This window comes from Haemaphysalis longicornis, unplaced genomic scaffold (assembly GCF_048455015.1).
Source record: "Haemaphysalis longicornis isolate Haplotype H1 unplaced genomic scaffold, Haemaphysalis longicornis Haplotype H1 scaffold_1, whole genome shotgun sequence".
NCBI classification, from domain to species: domain Eukaryota; kingdom Metazoa; phylum Arthropoda; class Arachnida; order Ixodida; family Ixodidae; genus Haemaphysalis; species Haemaphysalis longicornis.
Window position 1 is genome coordinate 468,923,717 of NW_027526203.1, and position 10,139 is coordinate 468,933,855.

At 45.3% G+C, this 10,139-nt stretch overlaps 1 protein-coding gene across 2 annotated transcripts in view; it reads right to left on the minus strand.

The window, feature by feature from the left end:
• LOC144156232 (M-phase inducer phosphatase 1-like) overlaps nucleotides 1-9,935 on the minus strand; it is a 122,722-nt gene extending 112,787 nt beyond the window's left edge. Inside the window, exon 1 of one of the 2 annotated variants that reach the window (XM_077688137.1) lies at nucleotides 9,640-9,935. The gene's annotated coding sequence lies outside the window, so the exon portion shown is untranslated. The remainder of the gene's footprint in view (nucleotides 1-9,639) is intronic. The other variant, XM_077688136.1, reaches the window with a different exon arrangement.
• Between the last annotated feature and the right edge of the window lie 204 nt (nucleotides 9,936-10,139).

Sequence of the window (10,139 nt, forward strand, 5' to 3'; positions counted from 1 at the left end):
GTCAATAAATTCAGCACTGGAATCAGGCGGACGTTAACACACTCCGACTGCGCAAGTCACAGAAGAGCACAACTGAAGTGAAATCCACAAAATTTCAATATTTGACTTTGTATCAATAGCGCGGGCACATAGATTAGATTTCACGGCTGCTATGACTCCGCGCGACTGCAGCATTTTCGCCACATCTGGACTGCAGTAAAAGTGTTTGACACAAAGGCGAACAGGAAAACAAACACCCACAAACGACGCACAACGCACTAAAACCTTTTCACTTTCGCGGAAGCAAGGAAAACTCCGGTCAGGGCGTCGCTTTCTCATTAGCGACGTGCAGCCCCGTTTGCAGGGTCATAAACCACCGCGGGGAGTCTCTCGGCGGCCTCACGCTCGCCCAGCCCTATGCGCACTGTAGAGTGTTCAATACACAAGTCGGAGTTGCTTGCGACCATTCTTCGCTTTAGAGACATCTGGCCGTACTTGGGACCACGCGTTTGGGACCCCTGGTCTAGATGATTCATCGAGCTGTACCAAGTGCTCGAACGAGGTCGAGGAAGTGATAAATTCAATGCCCCTACACACATGCGACGACCCCAACGAAGGTGGCCCCCGAGTGCCCTCACACCAGCCAGCATCTTGGCCCGCAGACGTCTGACCACACTGCCGCTGCACGAAGAAATGTTTTTAAAAAGCCTCGCGACTTCGTTTCGAGTGCTGTGGCCGAAACAAAAGCAGTAGCTACATCTGCTTTTGAATGTTGGGTGCAAGGAATACTTAGGTGAGCTTCGTTCAGCCTACGCCTCAAAGCAAACGAAGGGAGGTGTTCCTGGGATCAGCGACGTGATTGCTGTCCAAGGCTGGGATTGTAAGAGCAGTTTTTTCCGGTCGAGACGCCAAAATCCACCTTTGTGAGGACGGGGGGGGGGGAGTAAGCGGAGGGGGAAAACAGTAAAGCGTTCATTTCAGTTTCTATTTCATTTGGAAATATCTTGTCTCATTCCGCGGATGGGGGTAGCTGGGGGTTGGGGCGGGAGAATGCCTTCGAGGGCCCACGGACAAATGTCGCTTTTGCAATGGCTCAAATTGGTCTCCATCTCCGACCACAAGTACGAAACAAAAAGTTAACGAAGCGCTTTTTTTTACTACCTTTCAAAAACGCCTCAAAAACCAATGTACTCCCACGTCCGTTTCCCCTTTCCTCCAGAGGCCTTCCGTCGATCCGCCACCTCCGCCCCCTTTTCCCATTCTCTGTCACTACGCGAGACGGTCAAGCGACGGCATTGTAGAAAAAATAAATTAAGTTGACATTGAAATATTGTTTCGGCTGTGTTGTCCTCCAGGTCGGTATAGTATGAGTTTGGCCTCTCAGATTGCAACTTTGAAAAACAACTAATTCAATGCTGCAATGATATTTGCAAATAAATTTTTTCAGTGAGAGTGCAGCAATGAAAAGATAAAGTTCCTTATGATGGATAGCAAAACTTCCGTAATAAAAAAATGAGGCGTACGCAACGATTGTTGGTTTAGGCATGAGAGTGCATTATTTTAGGTTCCCCTCGTGTAGGCTTTACTACGTGTAATTTTTACTACCTGCATGCCTACGTACGTTTCTATTAAATAATCCAAATCTTTTTAGCTATTACTTAGTTTTATACAGTAATGGAAAAGTAACGCCCATACTTTTTTGCAGTAACTGTAACTAACTAGTTACTTTTGGAAAATTCGTAACTGTAACTGTAACAGAGTTACTTTTTTGGGTTAGGTAACTGTAACTGTAACACAGTTACTTTTTTTCGGTAACGTGCCCATGACTGCTCTCGATAGACGGAACTTCAAGGGACCGGAAAAATTAGTTCCGTTTACTGAGAGAGATGTTCTAAGGTGCAAATTTATGTGCGTACACACTTCTAAGGGCATTTCATGGAACTCTAACCACTAGAAAGTGACTGTAGCTGATAGTTTCCAGAAAGCAAGAAAACTACAAGAAGCGTAGGCACAGCATTCACAAAGTTGATTTGGCAACAATGAGTCGCTGTGCACTACAAAATGCGTCAATTATTTTTGTTTGAGTCCTTGCAACTGCATCTTCACGGAGGCTAGAGGCCTCAACTTCGCGAGTGCTTACGAGCCACCAAATTTAGAAGACGGCAACGTGGTAATGAAGGATGAATAGCACAACGATGGCACAAACAAGGCGACAGGAGGTGAGCCCTGTAGCCTCGGCGTCTAGAATCGAGACCGAACGACTGGAACAAGAACTGCGATGTTGCATTCGTTGCGCTAACACGGCTAAACACTTACGAGACGAGGCTTACGAGGCCAACAAGGCTAAAAAAGCATGGAGGAAGAAAAAAAAAAAAAAAAACAAGAACGAAACAGCCAGAACTGTAAAAAGCTGATTCTCATGCCAGTGAATTTCACAAGACGTTCCATTTCTGGTTCCGTTTACACGGTGATGTGGAAATTTTAGTTCCGATCACCGAGAGTTTTTTTACGTTATCTGAATACAAAACCAACCAAATTCCAGGCAACTGTTCCGTTTAAGCGGCAATTCCGTTAAAGCAATTTCCGTTTACCGATATTGTACTGTATAGTGGCAGTGCATACTTTTTCATTCTCCCCATGTAATTTGAAATTTTATCAAAGATTGCAAGAACACTGCAAAAGAAGCTAAAGCTGACTAGGTTTAGCAACAAATTGCTAGGGATATTGTACTTTAGGTTGGATACCTTTAATATCCTTATGGTTTTCATAGATATCTCGAGGCTAGAAATTATCGACCCAAGTTAGAGCAAGAGTTTGTTGTAACCCATGGAGACCCACCCATGTTGTAACCCATGGTTGGGCTCATGCAAGAAATGCAGTCTAATAAAGTGCGTTGTTGGGCTAGTTGTTGGAACATGATTAAGGAGTGCATAATGCAATCAAGGCAGATGGGAAAAAAGGGCACACAGAAACAGCGCAATAATTATCAGATTAACACTCCTTCCGTGTGCATCCTTCCTATCAGTCTACCTTGGCTGCCTAGTCACTCATGAATTGGTAATACATGGCCTCGATTAGAAATCCTGCACATAATTTGGACTCATTTGTACTAGCTCTAAACAACTTTCTCTCCAGAGCATAACAAGGATCTTACTGCTGTGTCCAAAGTTTATAGGTATGAACCAAAGCTAGTTGACAATATAGTTGCATTTCAACAACGAATAGATATATAAAAGAATTTTTTTATTTAGGTGTAAGTTATACAACCTATTTTAAAAAATAAATGCTAAATTTTAAGAACTGAGAGCTACCTAGCTACCTTCCCTTGTAACTTGTGAAATCAGAACATAGTTATTTATTAGGGCAAAAGGGGTGAAAATAGGGGCATGAGCTGTAATATTTTAACTGTACAAACAAATGATATTAAATGTGTAACTATTATAATCAACAAAATTTAACATTAAGTTTTAACACCAAGGAGTGAAAGCTTCAACTCAGTCTGCAAGCCACATAGACTAGGTTTGAACATTTTCTTTTAAATGCAACCAATTTCTCTTAAATCAGTTCAGTAATTACTGACAACACATTAACAATAAGGTACCAAATTCTGTGTCGAGTCTGAACTTTCCTTTAAAGCGCCGCTAAAGGAAACAAAAGAGTTAGTGGGTCTCACTCTACCGAGAAAATTACTAACCTGCAAGAACACCCACTCCCCCCCTCCCCCAGGATATTTTCAGCACAATATTGTGGTTTCGCAAGCTCTGAAAGCTGATTGGTAAAGCTTGTTTAGGAGCAGCACTTGTCCTGTACACTCTGTCATGCACCCTAGTGCGCTGCATAAGATGTTGCATGAAGATGACAACCAAATTGCCCACCTTAGCACTTTATTTTCTTCAAAACCTCGCAATAATGTGATAAAGAACATTATCATGAATGCTTGAAGATGTAAACAATACCCGTGGCAACTTCTGGTGAGAAACTTTGATAACTGCTACTAGAATACACTGCTGCTCTGCTCATCTTTCAAACCCTACAGCATAAATTAAAAAATTGTTTGATATATTTATTTATTTACAAGTTACTGTTAGCCTGAGTGTCAGGCTTTGAGCAGGTGTGGGTGGTACAATAAATGAGAGCAGGCAAGCCCGAAAATTGCCTTTTTTTTTTTTTCCGGGACAACAACACGCTGATCTCTATGGGAAAAAAAAGCATGCTTCATCAGCCAGGGATGGATTCAAATGAAGCCTTGATTTCGTATCAGCCCCTTTTTAATATGCCACCATTATCATCTCTGCACAAACATGCCCTGGCAGTTTTCAAAATATTACCTCACTAGCGCATTTAATCACTACAATGGTAGCTGCACATGCCAGATTTTGTTTGCCCGTTGATCAGTGCACACTCCTGAGAGAGCTGTGCTGCCCTGCCCTCAGAAATGGTTGGCCTCCGCACAATTTAGGGAACACAGTGGAAGGCAAACACATTACAAGGATTTGACATGGTTTAGGCATCAGGTTCAGAAGGTTGTTAGTAATGAGGTATCACTTGGCCATTCGATAACTGCATAACACCACTGTATTGGCTCCATCATGCCACAATTTGAACATTTCTTGCTGCACAAAGAAAATTGCTGGCAACTTTCTGGAAACCACACAGGAGCTCATTCGGTCACGGCAAACCTCAGCAGGTCAGCTTCCAACCACCCAAGGTGAAGTACTACGAAAACATACTTCCAACAGAACCTCTGTAATGCCACTCTGTGTCATGGCAATTTAAAGAAGTGAAATCCGCATTTGTGGTACCAAAGCTACACCTGAACCATGCTCAAGGGTTGGGCTTAATTGATATTCACAGACCTACAAAGGCCACCATTTTTAAATTGTCGCGGTTATTACACAGTGGGTAACCATTAAACACTGGGCCTCCTCGATTATCAGTCCCAGATTGTCCGCGGACTGCCCGAGACGCGATCCGGCGCTCGATTTTCCATGTATTCCATGGGACTTCCGGTCTGAAGGCAGTACTCGGACTGCCCGCGGACTGGTAGATCGAAAAGCCCCACTGGGCCGCCTCGATTGTCAGCCCCGGATCGTCCGCGGAACGCGCAAGAGGCGATCCGGTGCTCAATTTTTCCATGCATTCCAATGGGACTTCCCTTCCGAACGCATTCCTCGGACTGGTAAATCGAGGAAGCCCACAGGGCCTCCTCGATTATCAGTCCTGGATCGTCCGCGGACTGCCCGAGACGCGCTCCGGTGTTCGATTTTCTCATGTATTAATGGGACTTCCGGTCCGAACGCAGTCCTCGGACTGCCTGCAGACCGTCAAGAACTGGTAAATCGCGGAGGCCCAGCGCTGTTTAGTCACGAGTGCCATTCCTACTTGCCCCTCGTCACACCACGTGCCTAACGGTAGAGGAAGTGCAGCTTTTTCCTGGGGAACTGTCACACTTGGAACCTGGCAAGTACATTTAAGACTACCATGCCCCCAACAAGCGAGTCCATTCCCCTTTTACACGCAACGTTTTTATTTGACTGCCGTGGGCCAGTCAGAATGCAGACATGAGGCAAACCTACTCTCGTTAGACAGCAATAGAGATAATTTTTCCGTACAGCGCATATCGTGGTTGACGTATGCTAAATTTGCCAGTGGCCATTAGGTTCATGAAGAATGCAAAACCATGCGAACTTGGCTTCACATTGGGCACATTTGGATTTGATTTGTGGTGACTGCATTTCCTTTCTGGAACTGACTATTTTCCCGGCAGCCGGCAAAGTAGGTTGCACAAAATGTTGCCGGCACCACGACCGGCTATATTTTGTACGACCTGCTCACGCCGCCGTCTCCTACGGGAGCGCGCGTCCCCAGAAATGTCACGTGGGCTCGCTCTCACGCCGGGCGCCCCCGTCAGATGGCTCTGTAATTGATCCTCAACTTCGCTTGTTTACGCACGGCCCGCCGTTGGTTTCCATACGGTGTGCGAAGTTCCACGGCTAATAGAGAGCGTAAACATCGCGGATGTCGCAAGCGATTTTCGAAGTTAATTAGATATGCATCTAAGTCTCATGCAAACGTATTTGTAGATATTCGTGCAAATGCATTTTTGCTGGGGTGCGCTGACAACAGCCTCACTCGTAACTGTGGCTATGATAGACTTCAATTCCGTTTTTTTTATGTCAAGCAAATGGAATATTCGGCTCAATTATAAGTTTACGTTTGGCTAGTCTCTTTCCGGAAAACCGTTTTAGATATCAGTGAGCATAATTACATCGTAAGTTTACATTACGAAACGTAGTGCATTGTGAAGTAAAATATATGTTGTCTTAAAGTAAAAAAAAAAAAACGACTCGGTACATTTACATTACAAAGATTTGGTCTTCGGGAAAGTGGTCTTTATTTGGTATTTGTTTGATTTGTTTGGTATTTGTTTTATTTGGTATTCGCAGCAGTGTTGGCCAACGGGAACTCGTGAAAGGAAATTCCTTTGGCGGAACGGCTGCTCGATTTGCAAAAGGCAGGGGATCGCAACCTTTTGAGGTAGAGGGCCCAGTTGTATAAATCCGACACGGTGGAGGGCCGCACGGCAAAAAAAAAAAAAAAAAAAATCAGCGAATTGCTACTTGACAATAATCTGGCTAAATGTGAAGATGGGGAGCGATCAATTCTCTGCTGCTGTCTCCCGCCTATCACCCGGGTCATTTGAGGTCAAAACTGACGCGTCGGCCTTCAGATAAGAATTAAGAACAGGGGGAGGGGCGTACGGTTCTGACAACCAAGCCGCATGCGGCCCGATCGAGGGCCGCAGGTGGCCCGAGGGCCGCGGGTGGCCGACCCTACGGAACGCAGCAGTGTACCATTGTCGACAACAAGCGCGATGACGTGCTGCGGTTTTTAAAAAAATCATTGTAAAAAAAAGTGCTGTAAAGATGTTGTAAAAAAGGTGAAATAACAACCACGACCACGCACAATTCATTTCGAGCAGTGCATGCGCGTGTTGCAATGGCAATTTGCCCGGCGCCACGCGGGAGACACGGCCTGAGCCCGACAAATTTATAATATGACCCTGGTCTGGCCCGAGCTTGACAGAATGTAATAAAATAAGCCTGCGCCAACCAGTCATTTTTTAAATATCAGCCCTAGTCATAATTCATGAGCGCGAAAAAAATTTGCGGTCTTCAACCTAGAAACGTACGTATAAGCATACTGCAAGTATATTGGATTTAAATTTTTATTAAACTTGGGCTGAGCTTTGTGCAACCAAAATTCCCTGACTTAGAGTATGTATTTTCAAGAATCTGGGCGACTGTGCTGCACTTGCGACGCACACCGGGGATTATTAAAAGGATTTTGAGAAAGGGGGATAATCTTCTTTATTTACACATTTATTGAACAGATATTCCACCTTCCGTTGATCCATTGAATTCGTTTCACAGAAAAACTCTCCTTCAATATGCTTTTGTGGAGGAAAAAAAGTTGTCCAAAAAGCTCTTTATAGTTCTTCAGAGCAAACTTTTTGTTATCAACAATTTAAAATTTGCGGCACGCGACTGCCGGGCCTCAGGCACTGCGGGCCGGCGCGCGCCGGCACGGCCAGAAAAAAATTATTTGTTCAAGCTCGAGCCTGGCCCGAGCCCGACAAAATGCGTGCTACAAAGTCCGAACCCGGCATGCGGTCAGAACCGGGCTCGGGATTTCGGCAGTCCCGGGCCCGCGCAGTTTCCTAGCACAATTCCTATGCAAGTCAATGCGACCGTGCCACGACTTGAGGATCAAACGCAGCGCCGTGGCTTGCAGTGGCGCTCCAGCGAACTAAAAAGAACAAGACAAGCAAAAACAAATTGCGCGCGCTGGGGAGCGGCGGCGTGCGCAGGTCGTACAAAATATAGCCGGTCGTGGCCGGCACTGTGCCACCACTGGCTGGTCCCGACCATGTGACCATCCTGCCGGCATTTTTTTTTTTTTTTTTTTGCGAAGTCGGTAGTTTACTACCTCCCGCACGGCTGAACTGTTTTTTGTGCACGTTTATTCGTATGCATTTTAAGCCAACATAGAACCCAACCCATAAATGCAGGGCTCGAATAAACAAAAACAGACAATGCCGCAACAGAACCGAGCAGATCTTTATTAAGTACCGAGTTTCTGAATAAACACACACCATGACTAGGGCGATAAAAAAAAACGATTGAAGACGCCGGGATGAAACCAGAAATACAGAAGGCGATGGCCACACTAACCATGACTTAATGTGCTACGTGCAGAGGCACACATACCGGTCACACCGAAGTAACTCTGAACGACCGATGAAAAGACAGTGCTGGCAAATATCCCTACCAGCTGCCGTCAATATATCCTGTTCCTTTCTGTTTGTTCAGCAATGGTGTCGGAAAAGCAATTGCCACAATTGCAGAATAGCCCGAAAAATACAAACTACGAAAGAAATCCAACTATGCACAATGTGACTCGCCCAGCTCTGCATGCTTGTAAGCGAGCTATCTCCACTCAGTAATTAAAACAAACAACAAGCAGATTATTTTTGCACAATCCCACTTTTTAAAACATTTTGATTCCGCTACCATACCAATGCCATTGCGTTTTGTAATTACAGCTTTGTACCAGTTTTATTTATTGCAGCTGTGTCACAAACCCAACACATGCTTAATGATAGCAGCCTCCAAATGGCCAAACAAACTGCCATCCGAGCTGAATGTAGCACATCATGCCATTTTACGACTGTCAGAGTACATCTGTTGCAAGAACAAGATGAAGAACAGGAAGAACAATATGAAAGGGTACCATGCTTAAATATAATTTGCTTCTTATAAAAGTCCACTGCGCTTTTAAAAACAGCAACCACGGATGGCCATATAAAACATTTTCCTAACGCGGTTCCCAGAAAGTCCTGAACCGGTGAGAATGTTTGCTGATAAATTTCAAAAAACAAAGAAAGGGCAAGGGGCACTCGGGTTATTAGAGCACGGCAGCTCAGTCACTTCCAAGATTTATATTGTGTTCATTACTGTATCGCGTCATTCGTAATTTAGTCGTGTGGCAATGATCCATACTAGCTACCATCAAGAACAATTGCATCCAAAACAGTCAGAACACGCACACCTGAGCTGCAAGAAAAATGGAGGTACAATTTAAATTGGCGCTAAACAAAGAGCGGTTTTCGAAATGCGCCTGGCAAGGAGCTGCAAGTTTGGGGGACGAGGCAAAAACAACAAAAAGGAACCTGCTCTGCGGAAGGCCCGGATGTGGAGGTCCCGCAGGGTTTGGGACACGGCTACGGCTCTAATAATAATTTCACATGTGGGACTCCAAATTCTAAGTAGATGCGAACAACTCTCTTGCAACTTTTTTTTTACCCACAACGGCTTCATTTAGTAGAGCAATGCGGCGGTAAAATTTCGGGCTAGGTTTTCGCGGCTTTAAGCGGAAGGACCATGCGTGGAGAGGGTGGAGCCGTGCGTGCTTTGCCAGATTAGAATGAAAACAAAAAAGCTTGGCATATCAGTTTACGACAGAAAAGTAATTCCGACAGTATCGCGAATATTCAGTGAACAGGATAACTCGGTATAACCGATGGAAGTGCCTAGCAAAACGCAGGTTAAGAGCCGCACACGGAGCAAGGAAGCGGGCTCTGTCCCGCTAGCGTCTTACCGTTCGTTGGCTGGAAGGAGTCCGAGTCGGCGAGATGATGGAAACTCTGTCCCCCGCGCGCTGAAGGAATAATCACTGGGATGTTTTAGCAAGCATGTTGCTTACGGCTCGTTGGACCACTTAAATGGGCCGCGGCGAGTCGGGAACAACGGGCAGTGCACGAAGGCCGCGGACGTCCAACGGTTGCCAGTGCCCACGAGCCCCGGCAGTCGCGAGCCCCGTTCCGTGCCGCTCAAAATTTTGCGCGCGCATACGCGAGGCCCGATGAGCCAAGCAAGCCAACTGCTGCTGGTCAACTGCCGACATCGTTTTTAAATTTTGGTTTGTTAACTACGTAACAAGAAAGAAATTTATATAAACGTAATAAAATGACGTTGAATATGTCAAAATAAGTACAATAAGACTTCTGGGATCAACTTTTAGACGTTTTTGCATGTGTCAGTGCTTCCCCCAATTTACACAAGAGGGCCGCCAGTTGGCCACTTCCGCTCTGAGGATTT